We start from the raw sequence: 17,929 nt of genomic DNA, 5'->3' as shown, positions 1-17,929 counted from the left end.
TACCATGCCTTTTCCTTACTTTGCACACATTAACCTTCTACCCAGAATGTCCTTGTGCTCTTTTCACTTCCTCCTCCACCAGCTCACATTCTGCATCTGACAACTTCTGGCTCCATTCAAAATTGTGCCCAGGCATTTCCTCTTCTATTTGCACTGCTCTGATAATCTATGTTTTAATCTAAAACGTATCCTACTCTTCCATACCTTGCATTAATTTTCTCTTTTGCATTTGGCAAGTTATAATTGGGAATGTACAGATATTTGCCTTTACTTTATTTGCCTTTAGGTCTTGTGCCCAGAATCAGGACTGGCACACAATAACACAGGAAACTTCTGCTGTCCTGAACTCAACTGGAAAGGACGTCAAAATAAAAGTGCTTGCTCAAGACCACAGAACTAGTTGGTAGCACAGTTGAACTAGATCCATGCCCTCGCTAAGATAAAATTCATCGTCTTGGACCATGTGGTTTGCAGGAATTTTGCATGGAGACAAATGTTAGTCCCTCACCTCAACTGGCAGAATATAGTACACCAATCTTTCTATGTTTGGTGGGGTAATTATTTATGCCAATAAACTTTTAATATCTTTTGCATTCAGGCTACAACTATTAAGAAATGAAATTTCTTAAACAAAGGAAGTACTTAATGTATGGAGGTCAGGACCTGGGGGGACCAGTAAATATATTAAAAACTATAATATTTATCTTCTTCCTTTGATCATATTCTAAAATCTTTTAAGGGAAAATTCAGAGAGTTCTTTCTGAGACTTTCCTATTGCACAGGCACAAAAAGCTGGGTTCCAATAAAGTTCACTTAAAACAGACTCATTCCAGCAAATCTTTCTAAGATTTTCTCTTTCCTTACATTCTATTAAGAATCTATAGCTTTTTATAGCTTGTACTTGTTCATCATTATAGAATATTAGGTCCAAAGCTAAGATTCATGCACCAGTCAACAGTTCTTCACTGATTCATTATTTTAGAAAATACATTTATTTAATTTTTTTGTTCCAATAAATTATGACATGCTTTATATGTATAATTTTATGTTATCCCTTTAAGGAGAATACTTCTATTCCTCATTTTACAGATGAGAAATCTGAAACCCAAAAAGGTGAGGTAACTTGGCTAAAGTCATCCAGGCAGCATTTTTCAGGCCCAGGATTTAAATGTGGGTCTTCCTGGTTTCAAAGTTCACACTCTTTTTACCATAGCAGAGCTCAGAAGTTGTGTGTGTGGTGACGCTGTGTATGTGTGGGGAGCCAAGAGAAGGGATAGCATTAGTTGGTTGGAAAAATAAAATGTGTTATCATTATATTATCATATATATATCATATATCATATATATATGAAGAAAAAATCATATATTATTTTAAATGAAGACCTTGAGATGTGCAGTTGGCCATAAGTCACTATGGGCCGGCCACCAAAGAAAGCCACCAAATCTTACTGTGAATGACAGTTGCTAGAATATGCTAGCTTAAACAGTCAAATGTTTGTGTAAACTTGAAACATCTTTGGGAGTGAAAGGTCTTGTTGCAAGAAGAAAAAAATGGGTTTGGGGCTGCCAGCTTAAATGGTCATTCCTGAGAAGCCAGGCACCATATTGCCTTGATCTCACTATTAATCAAAAGTGTCCTTAGAAGCTATTGGAATAGCAAAATTTATGGAATTATTTTGTGAGGAGATACCTTCATCTTATAACCAGCTGGCTCCTTTAGTACAACATTTAAAAACTATCCAGCCTGCTAGAGCTGAATAACTTTATAAATGAAGAATCTAAAGGTTTAGCATTTTATACAGCAGCCAGTAAGAAGTGTAAACACAAAGAGGAGACAAAAAGATATCATTAGACAACTGCTTATAACCACAGCCCCCTGGATTTCCTCATTTCAGGACTTTGAACAGATCAGTTTCAACAGAAACCAAAGCAAAAGAATTTAAACAAACAAACAAACCCTTCCCTCTTAACTGGGTTATTGAAATAAAAAGGAAATGTTTTTCTTCTGGACCCTGAAACCCTTTTCTTCCCAACAAAACCTGCTGAGAGAAGTTTTCTTTTTTTGTTTGTAGACAATGATTTCAGAAACAGAAAATGCTGGAATTCTATGTGATCAGAGGATTTGGGAGGGGCAGGCTGATGCAGAGGCCCTAATAGGGAATGACCTTGGTCCTAGGAGCCCTGCAGCCTGCAGGCTCCATGCAAACCTGCCCAGAAAGGGACAGACAGTCAGGAGAGGAGATGAAAGTGAGGCACAACTCAAGCAGTCTTGCTTTCCCTTTAAGTCCTTAAAGATAATCACAGCCATTGTTCCCCAGTATCAGAGAGGCAAAGACTTCAAAGAAGGGTTCTCTATCACTTAAAAGAGCAGACTTAATAAAAGGAGAAATTCCATTTATCCCTGTTATAAAGATACATTCATTGGTCCTTCCCCTTGTACTTAAAAAAACTTCCATCCACTGCTGACTAATTATCTGTGCAAACCTGGCCCATGGCCCACAGTCCCCTATGTGATTCTGTCGCAGAGAGGATACAGTCACAGCTGAGTAAAACCAGTCTGCGTACTCTAAGTACTGGATTGAGAACTCACGTAGCTTACTATGAAGGACCTTAGATGAAGTGAGGGCTCTTATTCTACTTGATTCCACTGATAATCATAAAAAAACTCACAACTATTTTCCTTTTTCCTTTAATTTTTGGATATGTAAACTTTATTTTTTCAGTGTTTCAAGATTCATTGTTTATGCACCACACCCAGTGCTCCATGCAATATGTGCCCTCCTTAATACCCACTAGCAGGCTCACCCATCCCTCCACCCCTCTCCCCTCCAAAACCCTCAGTTTGTTTCTCAGAGTCCACAGTCTCTCATGGTTTGTCTCCCCCTCTGATTTATCCCAACTCCCTTCTCCTCTCCATCTCCCAGTGTCTTCCATGTTGACCTTAGCTCCACAAGTAAGAAAAATCATATGGTAACTGACTCTCTGCTTGACTTATTTCACTCAGCATAAAGGGAAATTAGAGAATCAATTCCATTTACTATAGCACCAAGAACCATAAGATACCTTGAAATAAACCTCACCAGAGAGGTAAAGGATCTGTACTTGAGGAACTACAGAACACTCATGAAAGAAGTTGAAGGAGACACAAAAAGATGGAAGAGCATTCCATGCTCATGGATCAGAAAAATAAACATTGTTAAAATGTCTATACTGCCCAGAGCAATCTATACTTTCAATGCCATTCCAATCAAAATTCTACTGACATTTTTCAAAGTGCTGGAAACAAACAATCCTGAAATTTGTATGGAAATTTTAGCAAAGACCCAAAATTGCTAAGGAAAAGTTGTAAAAGAAAAACAAAACTGGGGGCATCATGTTGCCTGATTTCAAGCTTTACTACAAAGCTTTGATCACCAAGATAGCACGGTACTGGCACAAAAACAGACACATAGACCAGTAGAACAGAGAGGCCACATATGGACCTGCAACTCTATGGCCAACTAATCTTTGACAAAGCAGGAAAAAAATATCCAGTGGGAAAAAAGACAGTCTCTTTAATAAATGGTGCTAGGAAAATTGGACAGCTATGTATAGAAGAAGGAAACTCAACCATTCTCTTACACCATACACAAAGATAAACTCGAAATGGATAAAAGACCTCAAGGTGAGGCAGGAATCAATCAAAATCCTAGAGGAGAACATAGGCAGTAACCTCTTTGACAGACACGTCTCCAAAGGCAAGGGAGACCAAAGCGAAAATGAACTTTTGGGACTTCATCAAGATCAAAAGCTTTTGCACAGCAAAGGAAACACTCATGACTATTTTAAAGAAATCTTCAAAATGGTGAAAAGGGATGCCTGGGTGGCTCAGTTGGTTAAGCAGCTGCCTTCGGCTCAGGTCATGATCCCAGCGTCCTGGGATCGAGTCCCACATCGGGCTCCTTGCTCAGCAGGGAGCCTGCTTCTCCCTCTGCCTCTGCCTGCCGTTCTGTCTGCCTGTGCTCGCTCTCTCCCCCCCCAAATAAAAAAATTTAAAAAATGCTGAAAAGTGACATTAAGAAACTTATTTCCATGAAAACAAAAAGACAAAACAAACCTAAAAATCATGTTGAGATCCTTCTTTAGAATGGAAGGCTTATTGCTCTATTTTTTCCAAATGTTCATTCACTGACGTAGCCAACCAAAAATCACCAGTACCTACTATATGCCAAATGTGAGGCCTCACATATCTAATTGAAGAGACAGAGAAATACACTGAGTGGGGAAATGCTGTGGAGAGTAATACAGATGTTTGGTCTCTGAATTGAAGGGCACCTTAACCAGGAGAATGGGGGGTTGCATTAGAGGCAAAGGATCAGGGCTGAGAGAGAGCAGCCTCTGTTTAAGGAGCCATCAACAATAGTTGACAAGGACTGGGGTGTATCCATGAAATAGGGGAGCAGATTGTAGGCATATCACTAAAGAGCTTAAAACCATGCCAACCTGAAAGACTGGGAAGCAGGGGAGTGGTAGGACAAGTATTGTGTTTTAGGCACATGAAATCAGGCAGCCAAGGGCCAGGCAGATGGACAGATGGATGGAGTCTGAAGGGAGGAGGGTGGCAGCCCATACAAAATGGAGACCCTCATCTCTTTCAAACAATGGGAAGGTGGTATTGTCTCTTTCCTCCATCCCTCCTGCTGCTTCCCTTAAGAAGAGGAGTGAGTTATGGGATCCTGGAGACTGGGTACAATTGTGAGAACTGGAGCTCAGTCCATGTGGGGTTTTTCCACTTCTGGATCTGCAAGAGGGGTGTGAGCACACTACTGTCCAGCCAACCAGGGCAAGCCCTTTCCTTGTGCGTGTTAGCAGAGGAAACACAGAGAGGATGGGAGGGGGCTGCTGTCCTTATCTCTCTGACGGGTGGGGGGCTGGGTGACTTCCAGCTCTACAGACCTCATTTTGACTCAAGTAGGTCTCCAAGTCAAGGAGGGGCTGGTAGAAGGCGGCCTGATTCCAGCCTTCCAGCCAAACCACATGCTCCAGTCCAGCGTGGCCAGCAACATGAGGGTATTTTATCTTTATCTGGTCCCTGTGTCTGGTTTGTATTTGGCTCCAAATGCATGGGGAGAAGGGGTGTGATTAGCCAACCCTCCCAGAGATTCCCCAGTATGAACCCAAACCCAACAAAGGGCCTTGGGGATGATGAGGAGAGAGACACCAGACACGCTGAAGTTGGGGCTGCCATTTCCTGGCTATTCAGCTCTTTAGGTGCAATTCTGATACATTTGCCTTAACGTGCTGTTTATGAAATGTGTATCTTAATTCAGCAGTGAAATGAAACCAACATCATTTATCCTACAAAAATCAGGGAACTGCCACATGTATTATCCTGCCTTGTGCAATGTTACCAGCATGATACCTCCCAGGCTGGATATTACAATCATTTGATATTATCCCTTCTTACTTTAAAGGCAATTTTACATTTCTCATCCAAATTAATGGCTAATCTCAAGAGACTTACTATGTTTAATTACTTTTTATTCCTAGAATCCTCCCTTTCTCCCTGAACATTCTTTCCTTAAATGATGGTAAAAAACTTGCCATATAATCATAGAGCACAGGAGTTGTTAAATGTTGGATACTGATTACAACAGAGATGGGATCTTGAACAAATCTTTCTAAATTCAAGAGCAAAGAGTTTGTAAGACCTTAAAACAGAATCATATTTGATCAGTTTAAGAATCTGGCAAAGGATAAAGTTTCTAGATCCAGTTCTGTACTTAATATGCCAAGTCTTTAGGCAAGTTGCTCAGTCTTTCTGGTCTGCATTTTTCATATTTATTCATCAGAGCCTCCCTGTGCCATAGTCAGCACCACACTTGTAAACACCAAGTTCATCAGGCTCTGACTCTATCCACAATCTTAGCTAGAGCTTCTTATTTGTACCCATCTTGCACTCAATTTTCTAGATGTCATTGGTTTTTTCAGATACTGAAAAGCACCTTGTAAGCACCTAGGTTCAGCTCAGATTTCTTTGACTTGGTGACCTAATTTCTAAAGCAGCCTTGAGTAATCCCTGGCATCCTAGCAGCCACTGTTCCTGGACTAGACCCACTCTGATGGATGCAGAATTTATACCAGTGAATTCAGAATCTTAGGACCTGGTGTTACGATGTCCTTAGAAACTAAGGATCTGGGCCCAGCAGTCTTCCCTGAGTTTTCTTCACTAGCAATCACACCTGAGACCCAGGATGAAGTCCTTAACCAAAATCCTGTTTTCCTAACCTGAGATATCCCCGTCTCTCAGTTATGGTGCTAGCCCTTAGGTTCTGCTGGATTGCCTTTCCTAGAACCCCAACCTTCTCTAGGGCAGGAGCCGGACTTGACACCCTTTTTGGTGGTCATGGTCCTGCCTCCTATAGACACGCTGTCAAGATGTCACCAACACTCCAGCTGCCTCTTTAATACTGAGTATTACCTTCATGCTCCAAAATTGTACCCTGTCAGCTTCTCTGTAATTCTGAGTGCTGATAAATACTGCTTGATTCAAAACCTAAAACTATGCCTAGCTTTTTTTTTTTTCTCTTAAATATATCTGTGGTGGAGAGGGTACATGCATTATCTATTTTGCAACTTCCCAATAATCCATATAAAGGAATATACTATTATTATTCCAGTTTAAAGATGAAAAACAAGTCAAGAGAGATGACCCAGGGTTCCACAGAAGGGAAAACCAGAGCCTGGATTCATCCAGATCTCTTCTGTATTGGTCAAATTCCCTTTTCCTACAGTTGTGATAACATATTACTTCAAACTTGGTGTCTTAATACAACCAAAATTTATTCTCTTAGAGTTCTGGAAGCCAGAAGTCTAAATTCAGTTTCACTTGGCCAAAATCAAAGTTATCAGCAAAGCTCTGCTGCCTCCAGAGGCTCTGGAGGGAGGGAATTCTATTCTTGCCTCTTCCAGCTTCTGCTGGCTACTGGAACTCCTTGGCTGGTGGCCACATCACTCCAGTCTCCTTCTTCTAAGTCAAAAATCCCTCAGTCTTCCTCTTAAAAGGACATTTGTAACAACATTTTGGCCCCACCTTGATAATTCAGGATAATCTCTGCACCTCAAGATGCCTAATTTAATCCCATCTTCCATGTCTCATCTCACAGGCTCTTGGGATCAGTACAAGGATATTTGGGAGAGGGGTCATCATTTGGTCTATCATGCTAGCACACAACCACTTTCCAATTTCCAGTCATTGAAAACACTGGATTTGGGGGAGGGGCATTGTGAACATAGAATTATATTCATAAGAGTGAATTTCATAGGTTTCCAAACAAGTTGCATGCATTTTTCACATCCATGATCTCATAAATTCTTCAGTGCAACAGGAAAGTATACACCAGTCTGCTCATGTTACAGTAAGGGAAAGTGAGGCTCAGGGAGAAACAGATTCTCACCAAGGGGCCATAGGTAAGACAGGAACAGGAGAAACATGAACCCATAAAGTGACCATGATGGCTTTTCTGCCCAGACAAGCATCATCCTCCCTAGATCCTTCTCTCCATCAATTGTTTCCTTTCTTACTTCAAGAAGACAGGTCCTCTCTCCTGCATTCCATCCAGCAAGAAGTCACCAGAGTACTCTATTTGATCTGCCTCTGTTACCCAGAGTTGTGCTGCTTGTCCTAACACACTGAGGTAATGATTTCAATGAGCTTGTCTCCCAAATCTCTTCCCTCACCCATAAACTGCTTTGCTTTCTCCTCTTACAATTAGTCTACATTTTTGTACTTTGAAGTACATTTGCCATCTGCTAGCCCAGTTACGCAAATGATCCAAATCCGTTTGAATCTGGTTAAATTGTTCAACTGGATTTGCTCACTCTCCATTTCTAAAATCATCTGCAAACCTGAATGTGACACATCGAGTCATAAGTAGATGAGAGTGGGAAGGTGGGAGGTGGGGCAGGGGTGGCAGAGACATGTCAGAAGGATGTCAGAAGAGAAGGGGAGGTGCAGGCATGGTGAGGCGGGTATATTCTGTACTGACTCCTTAGGAGCTGGGGAGCGAACTATATCAACCCCCAAACATGCAGGTTCAGCACCTTTGATGTCTCATTTTCTCATGCTACAAAAAATGAATTCTACTTTCTCACTTCCTTAGAAGGTGTTTGTGAGATTCACAAGATGTTTGTGTGATTCTGGTTCAGCACCTCGGAGAGCGACACAGCACAGATAATGGGCATCTGGAGGATGGTACACATTCAGCTGTTGCTTAACAGAGGCTAGAGTCAAAACTCCCTGTGCCACCTCTCTGTCCTTTGGTCTCTGCCTTCCCTGCTTAGGGTGCTCTTTGCATCCCATCCCTGGTGTGACCTCTTTCAGTTTGTGGACCATTCAGCCAATAAAACATATTAAGCACCGGCTGCAGAGATAATGAACACAGAGCCAGTCCTTGTTCTCAGGAGATTCACAGTTTAGACAACAGGCAAAGCAGTAAAGAGGTGATTAAAGCACAGTGAAATGAGGACTATGGGGAGGGAAGCAGAATACCCTAGGAGAGAAGAGAACAAAGTGACTAATTCAACTGGGGTAAGCCATCAGAACATCTGATTCCAGAATGAGTAGCAGGACTAAGTTGACCTTGAAAGATGCAGAAAACATTACAGGCTGAGCAAATGACATGTACACAGACCTAAAGAGTGAGAAGCCAGGGGAAAGTTCTAGGAGGTCTGAGGCCCTGCCTGTTCCTGGTGAGCAGAGGCAGAGCACCCATGTGGGAAGGTGCTGTAGTTTGTAATGTACTTGGGTCTCACAGTGAAATTAGTGTGCAAGAAGTAGTAAAGAAAACTATTAGCCGGTTTTAAGAGAAACTCTTTTCTCTGCTAATTGTTGTCCTGCCAGTGGCTGGCCCTCAGAGTCCTCACAATGTTATGATGAGATCAAGCCACCAGGGCCTGAGAGCAAGGCAGTACAGTACAGAGTCCCCTCACATGACATCATTTTATCTTCATAACAACCCTGTGGCCAGGGCTCTTTCAGTGCACCCATCTAACAGATGATGAAACTGAAGCTCGAATTGTTCAAGGTAAGCTATTTATTCAAGCCATGTGCCCTGCCCTAGCAAAAGGGAGAGCCACCAATTCAAACTAAGTTGGTCTGCACTCAGGGCTTATGACCTGACGGTCCAGAGCTGACGAGATGGCACAGCCCTCCTAGTTCCGGAGGCTCCATGGCAAAGGGCCTCTAGATGATCCTCTAAGCTAATCCCTTTCCATGGTGCAGATAAGGAAACCAAGGCACAGGGAAGTATAGGCCAAAAGTATGATTCAAGATATCCAGTGCTCTTGGTTTTTCTCATAACTGAGCTGACTTCACTGCACATCTACCCCCCATCACTCCATGGCCTGTCTGCTCAGTAGGACCCTGGCAGTTCTCAGGCCACACCATGCCAGCTCCTTTGTTTAAAGGGGGCTGGTTTCCACCCTGCAGCATAGTAGCATGGTTAAAAGAGCCAAGAAACAACCACCTTGGGCTTGCTCGGCTATCTTCTGCTGTGTGAACTTGGGCAAGTTATTAGCTTCTCTGTGCCATAGTCTCCCCCTCCATGAAATAGGGCCATGATAAGCACTACCAGAAGGGCTTACTGTGAGGATTCAATGAGTTGCTATATATAAGGAATTTGGATCAGTGGCTGGTATGTAGTAAGTGCTTAATAACTGTTAGCTGTATTTAAGATTACTGTTCCTACCCTCCTAATCTGTTCATACACACTGGTAAATTCTGGCCCTCTTGTAGTTTGCTGCGGCCTCCACCAGCCCCCTCTAACTCTGCAAGGAACAGTCAGCCTACAGACATAATTCTTCATCTTGAAATCCTTGGGGACCAGGCATACATTTTCTCAGAGTGTGGAGAGGGACACAATCAATGACAAAGTAACTTTCTTTTTCTAGTAAGAGACATTAGAAATGAAGAGTTCTTCCAAAGGTCTCAGAGCCCTTTCCCTCCCCCGCCCCCATATCAGTGATTACCTTCTAAAATTCTCAATAATTTACTTATTTAACAAATGTACTATTTCTGTCTGCTCTCTGCTTCCACTACAGAACATCAGCTCCATGAAGGTAGCGGCCCCCATCTACAACTGGGGGTCCCAAGCAGCTGGGAACTGCTCACTGAAGTGTTGGTCCCAGAAGAATGTGGCTACCCTGGGGAAGAAAGGAAGAGAATAAGAAAGGCACCACCTTGGGGCACCTGGGTGGCTCAGTGGGTTAAACCTCTGCTTTGGCTCAGGTCATGATCTCAGGGTCCTGGAATCATGCAGGGAGCCTGCTTCCCCCTCTCTCTCTTCCTGCCTCTCTGCCTACTTGTGATCTCTCTCTCTCTATCAAATACATAAAATCTTAAAAAAAAAAAAAAAAAAAAAGGAAAGACCCAGATCACTGGCCACCAGGAAGTGCCCGGTGAATACTTGCTGACTAGTGAATGAAGTGTGAGCCATGCCAGGTACCAGGAGGGTCACCTTGGACAAGCCATGCCACCCACCTCAGGAAACTGGAACTTCCTCACCTGCAAAGTGGTAAAATTATCACAGATGCTTATGCCAATTACATAACGAGTGGGCGTTAAAAATACTTTTCCGAACAGAAGCATGGTACAGAAATGTTATCATGGCCTTTAAGTATGGAATGGCGGGGACACCAACAGTCAACTCATTCATTAGCCATCTCTCACCTATCTAGTTCATGCACTGAGCAAATGGAAATCAAAGAGGCATCACCACTACCCTCAAGCGGGTTTACTGGTTGGGGGAGGAAGAGAGAATGATTTGGGGGTGAGGGTTGTTTTTCAGCAGGTAAACAGAGGAAGGAACCATTAAAACAGATGGAATCCAAGAACAGCTGTCAGAGAGGGGAGAAAAGGATGTCAACACACAGCTTCTATTCGTCAATATTCAGGACCACTCTTGTCATGAAGATTATTATTCCCATCACACCAATCAGGAAACTGAGGCCCAGACAGATTAAAATGATCTACCCAAGGTCACACAGCTTTATGTGGCAGAACCACATCTGAAGCAAGCATGTTGGGTTGGAATCACGTCAGATACAACAATTAGGCAAAGCAGTCCCAGAAAAGTTTTGCTTCTCGTCTAGAACTCTTACCAACCCTCTTACAGGTGACTAAGAACCTCTGAGCCCAGGGCCTGTGCTCCTGCCTCAGATGCTTCTCCCCAGAGCTGGCCATGAGGATGAAGACTAAGCACCAAACCCACAGGTTTGCCCACATCAGCAGGTTGGCCACCAAGGAGGGCTGCTATAGCTAATTAGCCGGCAAGTCCCAAAAGGAATTTTTCCTTTTTTTTTTTCCAGGAGTCCCTGCTTTTAGTCACACACATCTTTTCAGCTCTTATCCAGAGCTCTCTGTAGGAAATTCATTTGCATCTCTAAGAGGCTCATTTGCATCTAGTCTGACCACCGGGGGCAAGGCTTCCCCCATGGTAAGGTATTGAACCCATAATGTAAAATGGGATCAAGAGGACCCAGAGCCTCTTCTGGCTGCAGTGGGCAGGAACCCACCACCCTCACACCTCTGCTCCCAGCCAGAGTGTAAGAGGGGAGGTCCCTGGGATGGCGTTCTCTCTGATCCTAGAAATACAGGTACCACCTCCCAGGTGTCTCAACACCACAGACTTGAGCATGGTGCCCTTGTCCAGGCAGTAAGAATTTTGTGAGCTCCACCATGTGCCAGTGTGAGGCTTCTTTTCCTTCAAGGAGATCACGGACTAGAGAGTGGTTCTCGCTGGCATCCATCTCTCAAAAGCATTGTGACCTGGGAAATGAGTGAACTCACTGAGTCTAAGGTTCATCATCTGTCGAATGAGACATAACACCTTTTTTCCTCAAGTGTTGTGATGATTAAATGATTAATACAAAATGCTTTGTGCAATGCCTAACTAGTTAAGTGCTCATTAACAAGGGCTGATCGTGGCAGGGACAGGAGGTGGTAATCATAGAAGGGCGCGGGGCTGCTCCCAGGGGAAGCTGAGGACAGGGAAGGCACAGGAGCGACAGTGGCCATGGTGGGGGTGTTCTAGGAGAAGTAGGGATGGTGGGAACAGCCACAGTAGGAGAAGGAAAAAAGATGCTAGACCTCACTGGTAATATGAGAGACAGAGAAAAAAAACTATCTCACAAATGAAATACCTGGAAAAGCTGTATTTCTTTCAGGTTTGGAGAGAAAGGCAAAGGAATGGTAGGTGGACTGGAAGCCATTCAAGAAGAGCCGGCTTTTGTGTCCATGGTTTTTGTTACATTTTTTTTTTCTTACTGAATCTTCACAAAGCTTTTCAGGAGAAGGAAGGGGGACTCAGAGTGATTACTTAAGATCACAGCTGTGTGATGGTGGTAGGGTCTGTGTTCAAACTCAAGTGTGCTTCATTCCAATACTATGATTACTGCCCTATACCTCCAGGGGCCAACTGTAGCTACCAGGAACACCAGCTCCCTGAGTGCACCAACCCTGGCTAATCCCCACCTGGGAGAAAACCCTCTTCATACATTATAAAAGAGCTGGGGAGCATACTTCTCTACATATCACTCTGTGTTTAACATTTTACATTAGACCCATCGGTTCCTATGTCTCCCCTCTAAACCCCCAAACAAACTATGAACTTTTTGAAGAAAAGAGTCTTTCCTCGGTACCACAGTACCTGTTCCCATTATAATGCCTAAACCACAACATACCTAACTCACCAAATATCTATTGTTCACCTACTAGGTGATGGGAGCTCTTCTGGACACTTAGGACATTTCAATGATCAGAACAGACCCCAAAATTTCTGCCTACCTGGAACATGCCATCGATGAAAGACAAATAATAAACAAGAAGCATAGGAAATAAGTAAATTGAAAAGGAATATGGAATAAGGTAAGTGGATGAATGAATGAATAATAGAAGAGAGGATGGGTACCCAGACCTGCCTCTCTGATCCTTTCCAAAGGGATCATGATATTTTCAATCATAAACTTCACGCTGACACCACCATTTCCATACACTTAAATGTGATTTTAGCTGATGTTGCATCAGTCCTGTGGGGAAAGTAATTATAGAATCATCTTACCTATTTTGTGGAGAGGGAGACTGAGGATCAGAGATGCCAAGTGCTTGAATAGGGTTCAATCTAGAGAGTGAGGACCCCAAAGCATGGAGCTCAGATCTTGAGAGCAGGTCTTACAATGGATCTACCTCCCAGCCCTGTCCCCACCACCTCCCAGGCTCTTGCTCACCTGGCTGGATTTCCCGCTATCAAAGCTGAGGCCAAGTCCAGCTTTACTCTCAGGCATTTTCTGTGTGCTTCCCTGATGCAGTCTTTTTTTTTTTTTTTTAAAGATTTTATTTACCCATTTGACAGATCACAAGTAGGCAGAGAGGCAGGCAGAGAGAGAGGGGGAAAGCAGGCTCCCCGCTGAGCAGAGAACCCAATGTGGGGCTCGATCCCAGGATCCTGAAATCATGACCTGGGCCAAAGGCAGAGGCCTAAACCACTCACTGATGCACTCTTAACGTGCTTTCCGATCACCTGCGCTGTCTCTTCCTGGTATACATTTGACTATGTCAAGCAACAGATCAACAGCTTACGTATGTAAACCTCATCTGCTCCCCCAACCACCCATGCAAGTAGAAACAGCTGAGACGATTGTTACTTATTTCATTTTGCAGATGGGGAAACGGACCCACACTCAGGGAGATGAGGAGACTGGCCAGAGTTCAGGTAGATGCTGCGTGGCAGAGCTGTGATGGAATGCTATGCCCTTCTCCCACCTTGCTGAGTGCTCCCTTCCCTGAGCCCCACATCCAGCCTCCAGGTGCAGTGGATTTACTCCAAACATCTCATTCACTATCACCTCCCAATGGCTGCTCCCTTCCAGTGAGTCAGCGGCTGCCATCCAGGCTCCTCATCTTTATGTGGCTGAAATGTGTGGGATGTGTTCTTGTGTGGAAGCCTGTAAAATCTACTTATGGACCTAATGGCCAGTTTTCATGAGTGACAGACATACAGTGCTTTGACTACCCGGCCTAATGCATCTGTATCTGACATTTTAAATAGAACTCTCTCTCTCCCCTCCCTGTTCTTTTAGAGAGTAATTTGAGATAGCAGGTATTTTTAAATTTGTACATCTTTAATTATATCTATACAACTGTCAGAGATTAGTGATTTCCTCAATCTGGCTCTCCTTAAAGGAGAATTTGGAACCTATGTGACACCGAAAAGGGCTCCAAAGGATATGCTATCAGGAACAAAGACATTCGCAGGTAGGGCGCTTGGCTTTAGTCAAGTTTGAGTTCTCACTGCAGATTAAGTTTGTGCGACGTTTCTATGAATTATGAAAAAGCAGCATTCATGTGAATGGCAAACGTAAATAGATGTAATCGTGTAAACCAATAAAAAAGCATGTGACAGATGGAGAGCGGGCTGTGTGTGGAAATACGTCCCTGCCCCCAGAGAAATAAGTAACAATAGGTTTCGGGCGGTATCCATGTATTTTGACTCCAGAAGAAAATCTCAGCCTCCCATGAAAGCAAGCTCAGTCTGGAAGCTTGAGGTCAGAGAGGACTTCAGGAAGAATTTTATCCGGCTCTCCTGCTTGATCCAGGATTTCTCCTGTGATAAAACTCAGTTAGCAAAGATTTCCTCGATGCCTGTGGGGCGCCAGGTATAAGGCAGGCCACGGGCACATGCTAGGCACAAGGCAGGCCTCCTAGAAATCAAAGGGCTCCCAATATTGGAGGAATAAGACACAAGCAAAGGAGAACATGCAGACCACGGGAGAAGAACACTGAGGGATATCTGCCTGCTGCTCTCTGATACAAGGGAAGGCAGAAAACGGGGCACAAGTCCCCCTTTTAACTAGGTATGTGATGCTAATTTCTCTTCATTTCCCAGTAAAATGGGATTAATACGATTTTCCCCTTTGTGGGTATTAAATAAAAGCTGGCTTCTGGTTCCTACAGCTGTCTCACTTCCACTGCTTCCTTATGAGAACCCTGCAGCTCCAGGACACTAACTTTCTCACCATTCTTCCAAAACACTACAATCTCTTATGCTTGAATACATGGAGCATCTCAGGTGTTGCCTGCATGTCTTCCTCTTGTTTAATAAACTCCTTTCAGGGGCGGCTGGGTGGCTCAGTGGGTTAAAGCCTCTGCCTTTGTCTCAGGTCATGATCCCATGGTCCTGGGATCGAGCCCTGCATCATCAGGCTCTCTGCTCAGTGGGAAGCCTGCTTCCTCTCTCTCTGCCTGCCTCTCTGCCTATCTGTGATTTCTGTCTGTCAAATAAATAAATAAAATCTATATAAAAAAATAAATAAACTCCTTTCAACTCGTATGATCTAGCTTGCATGGTACCTCTTTTGTGAAGCTTCCTCTAATCTCCTGGGCACATTTCTGGCTCTTCTAATCTTGGGCAAATATATCCACTGAAGGCCTGGTCACACTGGACTATAGTAGATTCCCCGTTTATCTTCATATCCAGTTCATGTCTCAAGAAATCTATCCTTCCATCCATTCATCTATCTATCTAATTAAATCCTCAGGGCCTGCCTAGTGACTGGCCTATTATAGATAGATACTCTAATAAACTGTTGTTCACAGGAATGAATAGTGAATGAAAAATGTTCAAATAAACAATGAGTAATATGTATCAATACCTTGTAAATGTTAATAAAATAAGCTTCTGCGGGCATATGATTTCAATGATCCCCCTAACCACACAAAGTAGACTTGTTCTAAAGTAAACTTAGGGCATGGGTACCAGCCCATGAGAGCTGTTGTCGGTCACATCACCATCAGCCCTTGAGATACTCGAGTGGGCTAAACAGTAGCCCTGAAAAGATACTGTTGTATCCTTATCCATGGATCCTGTGAGTATGGCCATATTTGGGGGGGGGGGGAGATCTTTGAGACATAAATAAGTTAAGGAAAATCTAGTAACAAGCGTCCTTACAAGAGACACACAGAAGAGAATGCTATTTGAAGACAGAAAGACCCACACTCAGGGAGATGAGGAGACTGGCAGAGAGAGACGTGACCACAGACCAAAAGCACCAACTAGCAACCATGAGAAGCTGGAAGAGGAAAGACAAGGATTCTCCTCTGGAGCTTTCACAGGGGGAGCAGCCCTGCTGACCCACCTAAATTTTGGACTTTCAGAGAGAATGTGAGAACTGTGAGAGAGTGGATTTCTGGTTTTTGTTTTGTTTTGTTTTAAGATTTTATTTGTCAGAGACAGAAACAGCACAACCAGAGGGAGCAGCAGGACGAGAGAGAGCGAGAGAGAGCGGAGTCCCCACTGAGCAAGAAGCCAGACACACGACTCAATCTCAGGAGCCTGGGATCATGCCCTGAGCTGAAGGCAGATGTTACTACCTAAGCCACCCAGGCAACCTTCCGGTTTTGTTTTTGGTCACCAAGTTTGTGGTAATGTGTTATAGCACCCTCAGGAAACTAGTCCGTGGAGGCACTCTAATGTCTCTCTCTATGCACACACACACACACATATATATGTATATATATATCTTTATTAAGTTTACTTACTTTATTAAATGTGGGGCATCCTGCTAGGAGTTGAAAATTAAAAGGCCAGCTTCCTTCCTGACAGGGCCTTACTCTCTTCCTCAGTGACTTGGAATAAGAGTTACCACTCATTAAACACCTACAATGCGCCAAGCCCTCAGTTAGCTTCTATACACACATAACCTCTAAATCTAAAATCTCTTTCATAGGAGACTGAAGAGGCTCTGCAGGTTAAGAAGCTGGTCCAAAGTTCTAGTTCTCACATAATAGGGGAGCCAGTTTTCAAACAAAGGATCAGTCAAGGACCCATCAGACAAAGTGAGCCCTTGCCAGCTATTCCAAGAGGGAATTTAGTGCAGGGAACCCTTACAATGGTGTTGGAAGAGCTGAAAAGCCAGGGGAAAAGGAAGTGATCCAAGGATTAGTGAGTGCAGGAAGCTGCCACCAGCCCTGGGAACAGACCCACAAAAGGAGGAGGTGCAGTCCCCAGAGCAGAGAGACAGGACTGTGGAGAGGTGGCTGGAATGACGCAAGGTTGTCCTGGAGGGTTGCAGCCGTCAAGACAAGAGCCATCCTGCAGGACCTGGATCCCCAGGATGTAGCTACTGCCAGAACCACAACCAGAAGGAGAGGGAGGAAGAGAAGAGTCCCCCACATCCCCCTTTGTCCCACTTTTCCCAAGCCCTCCACAGTGCCTCCCACGGGCTGAGCCCTGCCTGATGCCCAATGTCAGGAGAGCCTAGGGGAGAATGGGATTGCAAGGCACAGCTCCCTGGGTAACAGAGGACACTCTGCCGTGTCCAGGTAGAGAATGACTCTGACAGCAACAGGCACAGAACCGGACCGGACTGAACGTTTTAGCCCTGTGTCTTGCTGAGCGGATCTGCTGTTGGCAGCTAGGGTCTAGTCTTGGAAGAGGCCGTCGCTCACCCTGTGACTACAGGCAACCCACACAGGTCCTGTTGTTCTGTTCTGGAAGAGCACCCAGGAGTTGTTGTGGCAGGCCCGCCTCCTCAGAGACCTCACTGGAGAGTCATGCCAAATGACATGCAGGGTGACAGGGTGACGAGGCCAGGGTGAACATCTGCTTACCTTGAGCCACAAGAACAGGCTTTCTTTCACTTGACAAAACAGTATGTCCACACTCACACCTGTCCTCCCTTCCTCTGGAATGTTCCCTTCAACCTCTTACCCTGAGATGCTTTGTGCCTCTGCCCCAGCTGCCCTGCCTAGCTCTTTTCTTTCCAAGCATATTTCCTGGGGTCTGGGGCCCCTAGGAGGATTTCACAGGAGGAAATGATGGCTGGTGGGGGAGGGGAAGGTGAAGGATGGACTGCGGTTGGTCAGTAATCCTCCCTAAATCATGTATGGCAAGAT

At 44.2% G+C, this 17,929-nt stretch overlaps 2 long non-coding RNA genes across 2 annotated transcripts in view; both read left to right on the top strand.

The window, feature by feature from the left end:
• Positions 1-15,727, top strand: part of LOC309859219 — an 82,358-nt gene extending 66,631 nt beyond the window's left edge. Inside the window, exons 2-3 of the long non-coding RNA XR_014308616.1 lie at positions 12,755-12,904; positions 13,697-15,727. This is a non-coding gene — a long non-coding RNA (uncharacterized lncRNA). The remainder of the gene's footprint in view (positions 1-12,754; positions 12,905-13,696) is intronic.
• LOC309859220 lies at positions 8,994-12,227 on the top strand. Its single transcript, XR_014308617.1, has 5 exons — positions 8,994-9,065; positions 10,081-10,211; positions 10,402-10,553; positions 11,154-11,251; positions 12,205-12,227. It is a non-coding gene; the product is annotated as an uncharacterized lncRNA (long non-coding RNA).
• Positions 15,728-17,929: the final 2,202 nt, after the last annotated feature.

The sequence above is a fragment of the Mustela nivalis genome (genome assembly GCF_964662115.1).
Source record: "Mustela nivalis genome assembly, chromosome: 2".
In the NCBI taxonomy this organism is placed as follows: Eukaryota; Metazoa; Chordata; class Mammalia; order Carnivora; family Mustelidae; genus Mustela; species Mustela nivalis.
This window is presented reverse-complemented; position numbering and strand designations above follow the sequence as displayed.